Source organism: Eptatretus burgeri, chromosome 1 (genome assembly GCF_056783735.1).
Source record: "Eptatretus burgeri isolate ZD-2024b chromosome 1, Ebu_testis_v1, whole genome shotgun sequence".
Lineage (NCBI taxonomy): Eukaryota > Metazoa > Chordata > Myxini > Myxiniformes > Myxinidae > Eptatretus > Eptatretus burgeri.
Window position 1 is genome coordinate 21847701 of NC_140961.1, and position 16608 is coordinate 21864308.

Genomic DNA, 16608 nt, shown 5'->3' on the forward strand with positions numbered 1-16608 from the left:
TGTGTGTGTGTGTGTGTGTGTGTGTGTGTGTGTGTGTGTGTGTGTGTGTGTGTGTGTGTGTGTGTGTGTGTGTGTGTGTGTGTCCGTCTGGGCTGTAACTTTTTACCATTTGAGCTTTTGACATCAAATTCTCAACAAAGGTTCATTTTGAGAACATGGTGAAAACAAATTAATGATTTCGTCAAAAGGTCAAAGGTCAGCGTGACATCAAATCGTCAATTTTCATCCTATTGACCTCAAGTTTTAATTATCATTTGACATTTTATCAAATTTTTCAAGAAAAATTTATGATGAGAATATGGAGAAGAGAAATTAAGAATTTGGTCAAATGTCAAAGGTCCCGTTTAGCATCAGGAAGAAGAATAAAGTCCAAATAAACAGCAGATGGGCTTTGCATTTTCAGATGCTTTCTCGTTTCAATCATAAAGGGATTACTCCACACTCGACCACTTGCATGTTGAGAAAAAAACAAATCAACACAGAGCAAGCCTAATATATATCTTAATTCCAACAAAACTTAACATATCTCATTTTGTTTAATGACACACACATTGATGAATCAGCCTGCCTGCGAAATAGCAAGATGGAAGTTTATAGCTTGGTCAGGAGCTGGGTCAAAATTTGAACCCAGGCTACACAGCTTAGGGAGAGCATGCATACCTCTCAGCTATCCGACAGTGATGAAACGCTTCATTTTTTCTTTGTATTAATCCATGCCGAAGTGGTGGGTCGTAAGGATATCATAAAAACGAGGGAATTGCACATTTTCAGCGAGCCAGCCATCGTCCGATACACCACAGAACAACGTGGGGCCAACGCAGATGAGTGCCTCCTGAATTTTGTTCAACTCAATGGAAATACAGTATTCAGTGACAGTGTGAAAATTGTGGAGCGTTTGCCAAGTGGCTTAAGCACTCCAATGAAACGACTTATGAGGAACTGCTCGATTGGCAAGTGATAGCAATCTCTCATCCATAATACTCAACGCACACCCTCCCAGAGAAGGCCAAAATATCAAATATGTCCGAATTAGACAAATGAATACTTTCTTAGGAGTCGGAACTGCTGATAAGTTCGATTCTGGAGCTTAAATTTTGAAATTCAGCTTAGTTAACGGGATTGTCGAGGTTATGGCACGTGAGAAAATGAAATAAAGCCACGAACGCTGGCGTCTCTGGGCGTTTATAAGCATTGCAATGTACCCAGTGATTCAGAGATATGATGAAAAGGCATTTCATAACACAAGTGAGGAAAGTGGGGATCATCAGTTTATTTCACGGACTTTGCAAAGGTCAATTGTGTTGCACTCTCTGTTTCGCTCAGAGCCAAAGCTCTGAGCTACTTGTACCGCCCACCGCAAAATGGTGGGGCAACACCGGGCGGCGGAGGATGGATTTGTTTAAAATATGGCAAAATAGACCTATTTTAAATGGTGTGTTACCGCATGAAGATCTATATTAAATCTACTTTAATCCAGGTGTTCATGTTGATTTTAAAGATTACTGGACCGGACAATAAAATGACAGACTATATTGCATCAAGAAAAGTGAAATGAAAATGCAAAAATAACCAATCAGCAGCTTTTTTTTTAATGCAGCACAAGAAGCGGCCACTGAAAACGGGAGACAGACAAATGCACGGACAGACACCACGGTGCCAATATATTGTTCTGTTTGTGGGGTATGTCGTGGAAGTTTGAATACCTCTAAAACAGAAAAGACTGCAGAGTTCAATTAAAATTGTTTATTGTGATAAAAGAAAAATGCACATGCAGAGTGAAAGCCTGTTGTGAAGTCCAAGCAATCTCTAACTATATGTGAAGTTACATTGAGTAGTTAGTATTTTAGCAAGGCGTGGTTTACTCGACGAGCATCATTTCCAAGAAAACTAATCGATCAATGGTAAGCTAAAGAAAAGCTTTGACAAAGTACAGAAGGGTTTCGTAAAGTTAAAATCACGACAACAGGCTGAAAAATGGCTCCATATCTGGTCCTGGCTGCAGCTGGCCTGAATGAGGGAGGTTGAGAAAATGACCTTTGGGCAGGGCATTCATGGGCTAGCGGGGCACGGATAAGGGCTACAAAGGTTCGACTATTTTGGAGGAATTTGCACACAGTGGACAAACCTTCCTGCGAAGCTTTCCCAGTACATATTTATTAAATTATCTCTGGCATGCAAGCTTTAAGAAGACTAATTAGTATTTTACCCCATTATAAGTTCAATTTACGTTAATGTGACCACAATCCCCCGTTTTGTTCATACAGAACAACACAAGGGTTTGTTCTTTAAGGACAAACCCACAAAGATTTATATTTGTCTTCAGCTAGCGGCAGGTCCATTTCCACAGCATCACCCAGACTTGCGCTTCATGGTGGGCTAACATCCTAGCGAGTGGATGCAGCCCCGCGGTGCCACCACCTGCCCTTCTTGCTTTGTCCACAGAGTTTGGGCACCTTGGCAACCTGGAAGAAAAGCACCCGATGCACACCGAACATACATATCCAATAGGCAATTACATTTTCTAATTATACGAATCATCTTCTATTTCAGCAAGTTGCTCCAATTATTTTTCCCCTTCAGTTTCTAAAGTTTCTTTATTGACCCACACCCCTTCATCACAATCATCCAACTGTGTATGGTTCTTTTGCAGCAATTGTTGAATTCTTTTAAAAGGGCTTTCATCAATTTCAGGGGCCACGTGTATTTGTATTTTCGTGTTCTCCATAAAATTCCACCAACACAGTATCCAGACCAGATTTTACACCAGTTTCTTCATTTTCTGGGGTTTCTGATGCCTGGTATTGCCTTAATGGTTCGGGTGGTGGGCTTGGGATTGTTGTATCCTGAGTTCAAATCCCACTTTCTGTTGAATTAATACCAGGTGGGGTTGATTCTGCCTGTCATCCTTCTGAGGTCAGCAAAATGAGTACCAGCTTGCTAGTATCCTGTGTCGGAGTGGCGACCCCATCCACGATTGTGCCCAATAGCCAAGGAGACTGCTTAGGCAGCACCGATGCTCTGCACAGAATATGGTCCCGATGGATGGATGGATGGATGGATGGGTTTTCTGGATCTTCATGGTCACCATGTTCGGTCCAGAAAAACTTCATGTGCCACCATCGTTGTCACTGTGGAAGATTTTCTCACACACGCACCGATTATTGCTTTTATGCAAGCTATGATGACAATAACAACAGTGAATATCATGAGTCCAATGAACAATATATGGAGTATCCATGCTCCCCATCCACAATACATTCCCTTGAACCAGGATCCAAACTCCCATCCTTTAATATAATCATGGTATTTAGCAGCTACCTTTCTTACATACTGTACTATGCCCTGGATATTCTCAGAGTTATCCAGAATGTAGGTGCAACATTCTTTCCCAGTTAAAGCATAAGTGCCTCCTTGGGCTGCCAAGATCATGTCCAGGGCTATCCTATTTTGCATGGTCATGGTGCGCAGGGCCACCATCTCAGCATTGACTTTTTCAAAGCCATCAGCAGTTTGGTTCCCCAATTCCTCCATTGAAGCTGCTATTTCAATAAGTTCTCTCCCTGCTGCCCATACCCCACACTGGGGGAAAAATCATCATTGATGCGAGTTCCCCATCTGACATGCTCCTCTTGAATTGTAGAATACCTTCAGACAGTGAGCTCGTGATTAGACGTATATGTGGCACTGGCACCACGTAACCCAAGTCGCAGGACTCAGTCCAGTTTAGGGGCAAACCAAGGATAGGCTCTGAACCCGCATACAAAGTATGTGCCATTTGATGCTATTTTAGCATAGTTTCCATTTTTGCCCTTTTTGTTATCAGTCATGTCATTTATCTCAATTGAAGAATTACAGATAGAGTTTCCTACATAAATTCGCTGCGAGGATTCGTCCAGGTTAGACAAAGGAACTCAGCTCATTTATACGTAATCCTAAAATACGGGGCTTTCTTCGCTAAGTTGTAAGGAGGGTACCAACGACACACAAAACTCGTGCATGACTCATTACTTGTTTTATTCAAGGCATAGTCATGGTACTATCCGGCTCCGCAGTAATCAATTTCCTCGAATGGGATCACCGCTAACGGCAATCCTGTTCTTGAAGAGTGCGAGAGGTGGGCACATACCCAAGACTTCGCCTTATTTTCCTTCATTGTGTAATTGTGCGACAGGGTCAAAAGGTGTTTATCACATTCAGGCCTTTCTCATGAAATCGGTCGCGATGCTTATCTCCTTTTCCCCTTCTTACTCGATCATGACCCATTCCTTGTTTCCCCTGCTCCGGTCCGACCAAACATTCCGCTCTCCCCGGCATTCCAAAAATGCTCTCACTCTGTTATCATCCATGTTGTCACAATTGTGAACATTCCAACTAGAAATACTGCTACACATGTCATAAACCTTTGGTAATGCTTGTCCCCACGTGCGGCTTTCTTCGACTCTCCTTGTGGTCTCCTGTATGCTCTTTTGCAATGGGATGCATGAATTCATAAGGGCTTACCTTCGCACTTGACAGCTGTGTGGGTAACTAACAGTACCTGGTGAGCTGCTGTCCAACAAGCCCTCAGAGCGTTCTTTTGCTTGAATATCTTGATGTACATCCAGTCGCCAGGCTGGATGCCGTGGTGCTCCTCCGCAGCCTGTTCCGGGAAAACGTTTTTTTTTGGTATACATTGTCGAGGCTCGTATGAGAGCTCCCACACAATGCACAGCACGGGGGGGGGGGGCATGAGACAAGAGGGGTGGGAGAGGGAAGGACAAAACAGTGGAGAACAGACATTACGAGATCTATGGAAGGGAGAGGGGTGGGTGGGGAACATGGGATATACCAGATGGACATTACAGGGACTTTCAGGAAGGAAAGCAGGGAATTTGAAGGATGTGGATTGAGGTGGATGAACAAGGGTAGAAAAGATCGAGGTTTTGGATGGGGGTAGACAAGAGGTGGTGGTGACCAGCTATTTTGAAGGCCTGAAGGTAAAAATGGGATTGAAGAGTGTGGGAGTTTATTCCAAATGCAGGAAAAAGAGGAATTAAAGAGTGAAGATGAGCAGTGATTCATGATTTTGGAATTTTTACCAGAAGGGGGTTGTTGGCGGACCTTGAGCGCCCTGCGGAAATGTGGTGGGGACATGTCGCAGATAGAGCAGGGGTGAGTGAGACTGTTGAGGAGACAGTAGAGGACAGAAAGAACACTTGCCTGCGGTGAGAGAGTGAGAGGCCCAAAGACTCTGCCTCATCGTGGGAGATACCAATGATCCTAAATGCCTTGTTTTTCACAGGGTGAAGCCGAGAAAGGTGAGGCAGGAGCACCAGCCCAGAGGGGAGAGCAGTACTCCATCAGACTGCGGACGAAAGCTTTGTATGTGGTCAGGAGCTCAGGTGGGCCGAGGAATGACTTTGCACGACGGAGGATTCCTTGTCGGCGACTGGCTTTGGAGGCCAGTTTGGAAATGTGGCTGAACCTGTGAGTGGAATTCCTTGACAACCCTTATTAAGGTAACACAAAAGTTAATCATTGTGTCATCCATCATGTGTATATCCATTCATTTCAGTGTTAATGGAGCTGTTACTGGCACTCGTATCAGCCTCCCCATCAGTATATAATGTGGGGACAGTCCACTGTGCCTATTTACCATCGACCTCATTTACATCAGCGCTGCGGGAATAACCCCCGGCCATTTGAAACCTGTTTCATCACAAATTTTGGCAAGTTTGTACTTCAGTATGCCATCCTGGTGCTCTACTTGCCCTGCAGACTCAGGATGGTATGGACAGTGGAAGTGTTGCTACATTTGCCAAGCTTTGCAGAGTTCCTTGGTAATATCCGATGTGAAATGTGATCCTTTATCACTCGATATTTCAGAAGTCATTCCATACCTGCAGATGTACTCTTTAAGCAATATCTTTGCCACCATCCTTGCATCACATGTTCTCCATGGGTATGCTTCAGTCCATTTGGTGAACATATCCACCACTACCAAAACGTAACCATAATTCCAACACTCTAGCATGCTGACAAAGTCCATTTGAATATGCACAAAAGGTCCCTATGGGGGTGGATGTGCTCCTTCCGGTTGTTTAAACACTTTACCAACATTATGATGTTGACAATACACACAGCTGATACAAAAATAATTTTCTGCCACAGCCGTAAACCACGGAGCATGCCATGTGTGAAGCACCTCCATCTGCATCCCCCGTTTGCTCATGTGACCACTAACGTGCGCCAAACGAGCAAGCCATGGCAGAAGCGCTTTTGAAGCGACTATCTTACCTTCTTTTGAAAACCAGAGTTTTGTTCCTGTATCATAGTGATGTCCTGTTTTCTCCCATTTGGCTCTTTCATTTGCCTCAGTCACCTCCTGTAATACTGCGATATCATTGGTAGCCGGCGCCTGCTCCTCACTTTCCACCTTGGTGAGCATATTTGCTATGTGTCGTGACTTTCCGCCTGTTTTGTCACTGCATCAGCGAAAGCATTCCCTTTCAAGACCATATCTCTTTGCTTCGTATGCGCTCTGCACTTTACTGCCACGATTTGTTTTGGCAAGTAAATAGCTTCTAACAGTTCCGCTATCAATTTACCGTTTTTCACTGGAGTGCCTGATGATGTGATGTATCCCCTTACTTTCCAAAGTGCTCCTACATCGTGTGCCACCCCATACGCATATTGGGATGGAGTACTGCTCTCCCCTCTGGCCTGGTGCTCCTGCCTCTCGCCTTTCTCAGCTTCACGCTGTGGAAGCCAAGGCATTTAGGATCATTGGTATCTCACGCGGTGAGGCTGTCTTTGGGCCTCTCACTCTCTCACCGCAGGCAAGTCGGTGGTCTTTCTGTCTTCCACCATCTCCTCTCCGGTCTCGACCCCCCCCCCCTGCTCTATCTGCAAAATGTCCACCCCATATTTCCGCAGGGCGCTCAACGTCCGTCAGCAACCCCCGTCGTCAACTACCAAAATCACAAATCACTGCTCACCTTCACTCTTCCATTCCTCTTTTTCTCTGCCTTTGGAATAAACTCCTAAACTCTCTTCAATCACATTCTTCCCTCCAGGCCTTCAAAACAGCTGTTCACCACCATTTCTTATTTTCCCCCATCCAACTCCTAGAATTTTTCTCCCCCCATTAATCCACCCCAACCCACCTCCTTCAAATTCCCTGCTTTCCTTCATGAAAGTCCCTGTGGTGTCTGTCCATCTTGTGTACCCCGTGTTCCGTGCCCCATCCCTCTCCCTTCCACAGATCTCATGTCTCTGTTCCCCACTGTTTTGTCCTTTTCCCTCCCACCCCTATTTTCTCCTGCCCCCTTTGTTGTGTGTTGTGTGTAAGCTCTTATACGAGCCTCGACCATGTATTCAAAAAAAAGTGTTCAAAGTATGCAATTATAACATCATAACGAAGCCACCTATGACATTGTCAAAAATATCAGACTTGTATCAGAAATACCACCTTCCAAGTTTCAATCTTTTCCATGGAGCGGTTTTGGATATACAGAGCTCCAATTTTTTTCCCTTTTTTCCAACATGGCTGCCACACCACATGACTTCTAACATCATTTTCATCACAATATTCTACATGAGTAGTTGCACCTATGGTGAAAATTTTGCATCAATTGGATAAGCAGTTGCAGAGAAAACAGAGAAAATTAGCATGGACGGACGTACGTGAGGATAGATAGGACTAACAAGCTCAAATGAGCTAAGATCCTCGTCCTCTTAATGATGACGTCATAAAAACGAATATGACGTCACTGTGATGTATCAGGTTGGCGATAAATTATCTGTGCTAATGCCCTGCTTGATTCCCACAAACAGAATTCAAACAGCTTGCCTAGTTTCGGAGATAATGGTATAGGCGATTTCCATTAGCGGCGATATTATGACGTCAACTTTTTTCTGGGAAGAATTTCCAAAATCGGAGTTGGTTACTGCCTGCGCGTGGACTTTCTGCATATACATGGCAAGTTTCACGAAGATCCGATGAAAACTCTGGGTTGTGAAACAAAAAATGTCAAAAAATAGGAATGACGTCATCAAAATTGATATGACGTCATAGTTGTACCTATGGGGCACCCAGATCAGGGCACTGGGGCTCTCAGATCAGATGTTCAATGGGTTTGAGGGAAGAGGAGTAGCAACTGAAACCAGAATCCTATCTCGGGGTTCATCCTGATGACTCTATCTTTGCTCTTTACTTATTCAGGTTACTTCTGAGAACCACGACTGTGTCTACAGAAAGTTTACTCTCCCTTTCAAAAATTTCACCTTTTGTTTCTCCTAATAATTAAATTGCATGAAATCAGACTTTTCGAACTGTATTTACACATCTTAACCCACAACTTCCAAGTGAAAAATAAATTCGACAAATTTCAGAACATTCATTAAAAATACAAAACTGGAATATCTTGGTTGGACAAGTGTCCACCCTCCTTATAATAGTCAATTGTAAATTGACTCAGGTGTAAACAATCACCTTCAAAATCACACAACAAGTTAATTGGACTCCACCTGTGTTAAATTGTAGTGATTCTGATTGTTTCAGAATAAAATCAGCTGTTCATGGAGGTTTCCTCTGCTGGGAAGTGCATTTCACAGGAAAGACTCTAGTCCAAGAGCATTAGGGTTTAACCTGGACATTTTTGGTAACAAGCTGATTTTTTCAGGAAAGGTCCAGGAATGTGTGTGAAATAACATACTAAAAGTCCTCATGAATCCTCCTTGAGCGTTTTCCGCAATCCAAGATGGCGTCCAAAATGGCCGCCATTTCATGTTTTTCTCTTAACTTTGCAAGTAGGTTTCCCCAAAACGCACTTTCGATGTCTAAATATATGTTTTGAAGTACAAGGAACTCAATAGAATACATTATAAGAGATGTAGAAGCACACAAGTGCCAATGCCATCACATGATTGCCATCACATGATTCTGCAATTTCTATAACACATCACAATCACAGTACTCTATAGCATGTTTACATATTGATACCTGTGAAGTTAAATTACGGATGAATCAACTCATTGTGGGGTGCCAGAATGTCTGGTAGGAATTGTATTGGGCAGAGAAAATCTCGCAAGGAAACCCGAGAGGAAAATGATGATGATAGTGGCTACTCCACAGAAATTCACTGCCATGTAATATGTGACTTGAAGACTAACTTATTTTGTTATCCCTAGATGTGCACTGCACTTGTACTGTCGCAGCCTGGTAATATATTTTATCTCCTATGACAACCAGGGATGACATCTCATAGCACTTTGTATCCAATGGAAAAGGCACTTTAAAATGTCTGCTATTATTGATAATGAATGTATACTAGCATATCACAATATAGGAATGACATGACACACACAAAAAAGGAACCTTTTATACAAATACAGCATACATGTACCAATAGGAAGGAGTGTCATACACTCTCTGATTTCTATCATACTATAATTCTTTTCATCTGCATGAAACAAATAAAATGATTCAATACAATGTTTTAGGTGTAACGATAGACTACTCCACAGAAATTCCCTGTCAAGTGATATTACACAGTACTGTGTAGTACATGCATGAAGACAAATTTTGATCATGCATTTAGTCTGGGTACCAAAAATAATAGTTTTACTTCCTTAATGATAACGGAATGTTTCAAATAGAACTCACCTCATGGTAGACATCAACTGCATCTTGTTGGTAAAAAAGGTTAGCACCAAGTTTTCAATTTCCGAGCTTTAGGTGACGAAAATGGACCATATGGCAAATTTATGTCGCCCTATCTGTTTAGCATCAAACTGATGGTACAATGTTTCCCTCGTAATGTCATAAGCGATTAAGGGCACACTTCTAGACTTTAACATTCAAATTGATTTGAATACTGTATGCACAGCAACCACATTTATAATTGAAATGTTTGTTGAATATTTTCAGGATGAAATATCACAGTTAATTAATTAATGATAAATATTTAAACAATTTTGAGATAAAATTGTTAATGACGGCCATTTTGGACACCATTTTGGATTTTTGGAAGAGCTCAAACAGTTTTATTGGTACTTGCGTGCTTCAACATCTCTTAAAATGTATTCTATCGAGTTCCTTATACTTCAAAACATATATTTAGACATTTAAAGTGTGTTTTGGGGAAACCTGCTTGCAAAGTTATGAGAAAAACAGAAGAGGCGGCCATTTTGGACGCCATCTTGGATTGCGGAAAACGCTCAAGGAGGATTTATGAGGACTTTTAGTATGTTATTCTAGACATATTCCTGGACCTATCCTGAAAAAATCAGCTTGTTACCAAAAATGTCCAGGTTAGGGCCTATTTTGACCTAATGCTCTTGGACTACTCAACCATGAGCACCAAGTAGCTTTCAAAAGATCTCCGGGATAAAGTTGTGGAAAGACACAAATCAGAGGATGGGTATAAAAATATTTCAAAGTCCTTGAATATCCTTTGCAACACAGTCAAGACAATCATTAAGAAGAGGAAGGCGTATGGTACCACCAAGACGCTGCCGAGATCAGGCCATTCCTCCAAACTGGATGACCAAGTCAGGAGGAGATTGATCAGAGAGACCACCAAAAGGAAAATGGCAACTTTGAAAGTGATACATGCCTTTATGGTAAAGAATGGTCACTGTGTGCATGTGACAACAATATCCCAAGCACTCCACAAGAAAGCAAGAAAGCTGAAATTGGGACGGAGGTTCACCTTTCAGCATGACAATGACACGAAGCACACAGCCAAAGCTACACTGGAGTGGCTAAATCACAAAAAGATAAATGTCCTTGAGTGGCCCAGTTAGAGACCTGACCTAAATCCAATCGAAAATCTGTGGCATGACTTGAAGATTGCTGTCCATCAACACTACCCACGCAACTTGACTGAGCTGGAACAGTTTTGTAGAGAATAATGAGCAAATATTTCCCAATCAAGGTGTGCCAAGTTGGTAGAAACCTATCCCAACAGACTCACAGCTTTAATTGCTGCAAAGGTGCTTCCACCAAATATTAACTCTGTCTCCCCCACCAAGTTTCTTGGTGAGGAGGGTGTACGATATGGACACCCAGCAGGATGAAGAACAAAACTTGTCAAAGGGCCGAGGAGCTCCTCGTGAACCAACGGCCATCCATATCTAGTGCCCAACTGTGTCTGCGGATGTCCTCCTGAAGTTGGGTTACATTTAATTTGGAGGGTGGTGGCAGGATTTGCACTCCGGCCGACGTAAAACCCTTCATTCCGCAAAACATTCGAAAAGCAAAAATAAATCTGAAAACCCACTCCGTGTGAGTACTTCCTGTGCAGCTTCCCTTCGCAGGGCAGCTCACCGGATGACGGGATTGGGCCAAAGCCTTCTTGACCCCCAATCTTTGATGTTAGGAGGGAAACCACGGGGTAACATTCCAGGGTCAGATTGCAGTCGTGTGTGTTGGGGTGGTGCTGAGGTGTCGTCCACCAGACGGCGGTCTCCTTAGGTTAACCTTCACGTGGGTGCCTGGAATGCCCTATCCCGAAGAGAGGATGATCACCTGTTTGTTATAATCTGAGCTCAAGCGTTTGGACATCGGTATTGCAGCACTCTGTGAGGTTCGGAGAACGGATTGCGGTGAGATCATGGTGGGTGTTTACACCTACTGTTGGTCTGGTCGCTCTGATGGTTACCATTCCCAAGGAGTTGCTGTAGCTGTGTCCAATAATGTGACCCCAATGATAATTGAGGTAACACCGGTCAACGAGCGTATTATGAGACTGAGGATTCATCACTCATTGGGTGTCATTTCCCTGGTCTATGTTTATGCTCCGACTAAGGCGAGTGATCTCACAGTGAAGGACGCATGCTGAGCCACGCTCGAGTCTGTGGTTAATCAGTGACACAGGCGAGATACTCTTCTTGTCTTGGGGGATTTCAATGCATGGACTGGAACTGTGAACCAGAATAGCACTAAGTTACTTGACTTTGCAAGAAGTCTGGTACATGGTTTCAGTGCCCAAAGGCTCATCGCTGGAATTGGTATTCCAATGCTGGCGGTGTGGCAAAGGAGATTGACCAGGTGCTCGTTGATGGTCGCTGGAGGATGATCCAGAACTGCTGGGTCGACCAGAATGCTCAGATCCTCAATCATGACCACAGGCTTGTTGTAGCAACTCTGAAGTTTCAGCTTCAATCCAAGAGAATGGTACAATCCCAGCCTAGCCTGGATGTTGGCAAGGTCAAGGATGAGAGGGGAGCTGAGGAGTTTGCAAACAGGCTGAGTGGAGATTTGCGGGATCTGGGTGCTTTAGGGGATCCTGAATGGTTGTGGAGTGCCTTCAAGACCACCAGCCTTGATGTTGCCAGAAGATGTCTTCGAACTCAACGTCGAGCGAAGAATCATTTTGTCTCACAAGGGACACTGGATAACATTGACCAGAGTCGCAGGGCCAGGATAGATGGCAGAGCTGAGCTGTTCAGGGAGCTGAGGCATAAAACTGTATGTGCACTAAGGGTGGAAAAGGAGGCTTTCAGGGGAATTCGCGCATTGCGTTCCTCCAAGCCCATCCCTCGGTATACTGCAGTTATTGCAGAGGGTGGTGGGCTCATGACAAAGGAGTCTGAAGTGATGGCCCGCTGGGCCGGTTACTTTGAGCGGCTGTACCAAGCTGATCCACCAGCTGTCGAGATGGATGTCAGCGGTGTTACAATCCTGATTGCTGACCCTCCAATCATCTGTGGTCCACTTTTGTCGGTGGAAACACAGGTTATGGTAAACCGATTGAAATGGAGTAAAGCTCCTGGGATCTGTGGCGTCCATGCTGAACTTCTCAAGGCTGGTGGAAATGGTGTACTCGTGTCATTGCATGGAGTTCTGTGCTCAACCTGGAACACAGGCATCATCCCAACTGATTGGAAGAGGGCCTTGTTGTCCCTCTCTGGAAAGGGAAGGGTGATCGCCAAGACTGCAACAACTACCGAGAGGTGACGCTTCTCTTCATGCTGGGCAAGGTCTTTGCGTTGATAATTCTTGATAGTATTCATGACCATCCACGATTGATAGTATTCACGATTCACGATCCAGGCTTTCAATAACAACTTGGATGCTGATATCCTGTCTGCACCTGTTTGTGGTGAGGATATTGAGGTCATGGAAAGATTCACTTCCTTTGGCAGTGAAATTCATGTCTCTGCTCGTTGTAAGCCAGAAGTCAACAGACGTCTGTGTCAGGCTTGGGGAATCATGGATTCACTGAATCATGGGGTGTGGTGCTGCCTGCACCTGCGCAGGAGGATGAAAGTCTGAGTCTTCAGGTCCTTGGTGCTTCCAGTCTTGCTCTATGGATGCGAGACTTGGACTCTGACCAAGGATCTGAGACGGAGACTTAATTCCTTTGGTACCAGGTCTCTTCGGAGAATCCTTGGCTATCACTGGTCGAACTTTGTGTCCAACGAGCGGTTGCTGTGAGAGACTCCAATGAGATTTGTTACCTTTATAGTCCGTGATTGTCAGCTGTGGCTGTATGGGCATGTGGCTCGTTTTCCTGACGCTGATCCTGCTCACCAGATTATCTCGGCGAGGGAGCCCCGTTAGTGGAGGAAGCCAATGGGCTGACCACGTGCCTCATGGTTGCAGCAGGTTGATCAGCATCTCAAGGAGATGGGGATAGGCCAGGCATCTGCCTGTGGGATGGCCAAACGGAGGCCCCTGGAGTACCGGTGGAAAGTGGATGCAGCGACGCGCTGCTCCGACGCATGCTCCCAATGGTGAAGAATCACTTTAAAAATTATCAGATCCGGAAGTTTCACCAAAATCTAATCCGTTCGTCCTTGTCACACACCCAACCTGTGCACAAAATTTCATCCGAATCTGTCCACAACTTTTTGAGATATCCTGTCCACAAACAGACAAAAAAACAGCCAAAAAAACAAACAAACAAACAAACAAAAACAGGCAGAAAGGGGTGAAAACATAACCTCCTTCACCTCTGGTGGCAGAGGTAATAAAGGTGGAAAAAGTCTGATTCAAGGCAATCTAATTGCAGGTTAGAAGGCAGCAAAAGGTGAAAATTTTGAAAGGGGGTGTAAAGGGGCCTTGTTCATGGGGTCCAACAGTCCCACTCCCCCCTACTGGCTACAGGATACCAGCAGAAATCTTCCAACCGTAATCACTCAGATTCACAACTCATGGTTGAATCTGATCAGCTGCTTTCCATATTGTGGCCTTCAGGTGGGCATGTTTCAAATGCAGAGCAAGACTTTCGCCCATTGGTGGTACTGATCTGATGTTGGGCACATTCAGCTTCTTGGACCAGAAGAGCTGGTATCGGAGGGAATTCATCGTCGCGCCATTTGCGTCATACAGACGACTGAACAACAGGCATCTAATTCACAAAGTATCTGAGATCATTGCATTGGACTTGCAGAATACCTCCAACTCAAGATCATCAGAATTCAGAAGAACATTGAGTGCTGATGCCTTGCCCTTCCAAATGGGTAGGACACGTTATCACAACCCGTGACAGCATGCAGCGGCAACAGTTGAAGACATTTGTCACCCAATGCAATGGCAATTGCATTGATAGCAACTATCTTGCCCTGAAACCTTTCCATCGTAATGGCTGCCGATGGCTGATGCTTCCGGTAGAAGTGTAGCAGGAGTACAAAGACATTGGTGTCCTCACTGACAATCTGAATTCCACCACCGACCATGTTCTCTGAACATCAGCAGAGTATAGCTGATCGTGTTGATATCAGCCTCTTCGTACCCGAACGTGCATTCATCATCACCGATCATATGCACACTACACTCTTCGTTGGATTGGCAAAGATGCTGAATCAGTTGAGTTTTGTTTTTGGCATTGCTCATCACCTCGTCTCTTTCAGGCAATGATCAAGCTGCATATCCAATCTGCTGACATCAGATGCACGCCTTTCACGCTCATGCGATTCAATTGCATCATCGCGGTAGCAATCGAAAATGACTGGAACCTCGTGCTCTTCTTTGACTGCTTGGTGGATGCTTTTTGGAAAATGTTTCAACTGTACCTGCCTTTGGCCATGTGACGCTATTGCATTGCCAACTACAATACTGAGGTCAGGCTCAAATGAAGACGTGAACACAGCGAGCTTGGTAAGGAGAGTAGCCTTGTTGCCCTTTCTCATATCGCCACGCTCGATGAACAATGAGAATGGCAGTGTTGCTAGCTCGTACATGAAAACATGAGGTCGATCAAGTTTCCTTTGCCGAATGACGACGAGCATATGGCCATGGAGTTTCTCCAGGTGAAAGACCGTTTTGTTTGCCCCAAAGCCGCAGCACGACTATTGGAACATCGGTTGTTGCTTTGAATGGGTGAATGTGCCGTTTGAGCTCTTCGTTGATTTTCGCTCTATCATCCGCATCCAACCTTCTTCCTTGCGTTCGACCCGAAGTCCTTCCAGTTTGTCATCGTCTTCCTCGAACGTGTCATCCATCGCCAGGGTACAACACACAGTGACACTAGCTGGAAAAACAGTAAAACTATCGCAATTTCTGTATATTTTCATCAAGTAGCAGCCATCTTGAATATGTCAAATTGCCCAAGGGCACCAGGGTGGCATCAACCGGATTTCAAAAATTTTATGGTTGAAAGAAAAACCGTTGAAAAACTTTCGTTGGACCGAAGTGCACGGTTTGTCATGTAAATGCATTACGTGGCAACTGGACGATTTTTTTGTGTTACCATTGTAAGGGAATAGACAATGTGTTCGTGTGGCAGACACTTGTTGGTCACGAATCGTGCAGCAATGGCTGGGATGGGACATTATTGGGTCGCCGAAATAGGTGACCCTTATTGTTGTCAGTAATTCTGTCTGTTTGTTTGGATGTTTGTTCGTTTGTCATCAGCATAATTGGTAGTAAACGTGGGCGGATTTTGACCAAATTTGGGTGGTAGGTACATCTTATGATCTCGTGCTTGGTAAATTGTGATGGTTGCTGGAGACGCTTTGGTTCCCTAGCAACAACCGAAAAACCTTCAAAATCGGTACCGTTCACGCGAAATCAATTCCGAAAGCCATTATCCCACGTATAGTAGGGTTATGAAATTTGGCACGAATGATCTACAGGTGATGCTCCATCAAATATATTCCGGTTTTTGTGATATATGGAATACTTTACCCACAGCGCCCCCTACAATTACGGTATGCCCGAAAATTGGCGAAAATTGAAGGCCCCCTAGCGACCAGGTGAGTGCATCGATACGAATGAAACTTTGCAGATTGCCTCAAGACAAATTGACCGATTTCGCTTAGGTCAGGGGTCAAAGGTCAATTAGTGCAAAAATCGATAATATGCGAGAGCTGGAGGGAGTGGAGGTGCCTTCGCGCCAAATGCTACTCCTCCTAGGGTTATGGTTGGATGGTCATGAAAATTCACACTAATCGTCTGGAATACATTGTGCACAAACGATCGAGCCAGATTTTCGATTTATATCTTTGTTCACCCACAGCACCCCCTCGAACTTTGGGGATTTCCGATTTCAAACCGCATTTTCGGTACTTTTCATTCAAATGGATACCGAGTAGTTATCAGTAGATGGAACTGGATGAGATTTGATATTCATAATCTTAAGGTGATTCCCTATCCGCTATATGACATCCATTCTGCTC

The 16608-nt window shown here is 44.3% G+C and overlaps 1 long non-coding RNA gene across 4 annotated transcripts in view; it reads left to right on the forward strand.

The window, feature by feature from the left end:
• LOC147033994 (uncharacterized) overlaps window positions 1-16608 on the forward strand; it is a 59764-nt gene that overhangs the window by 13055 nt on the left and 30101 nt on the right. For all 4 annotated transcript variants that reach the window (XR_015056397.1, XR_015056398.1, XR_015056405.1 and 1 more), the window contains exon 2: window positions 5282-5466. This is a non-coding gene — a long non-coding RNA (uncharacterized LOC147033994). The remainder of the gene's footprint in view (window positions 1-5281; window positions 5467-16608) is intronic.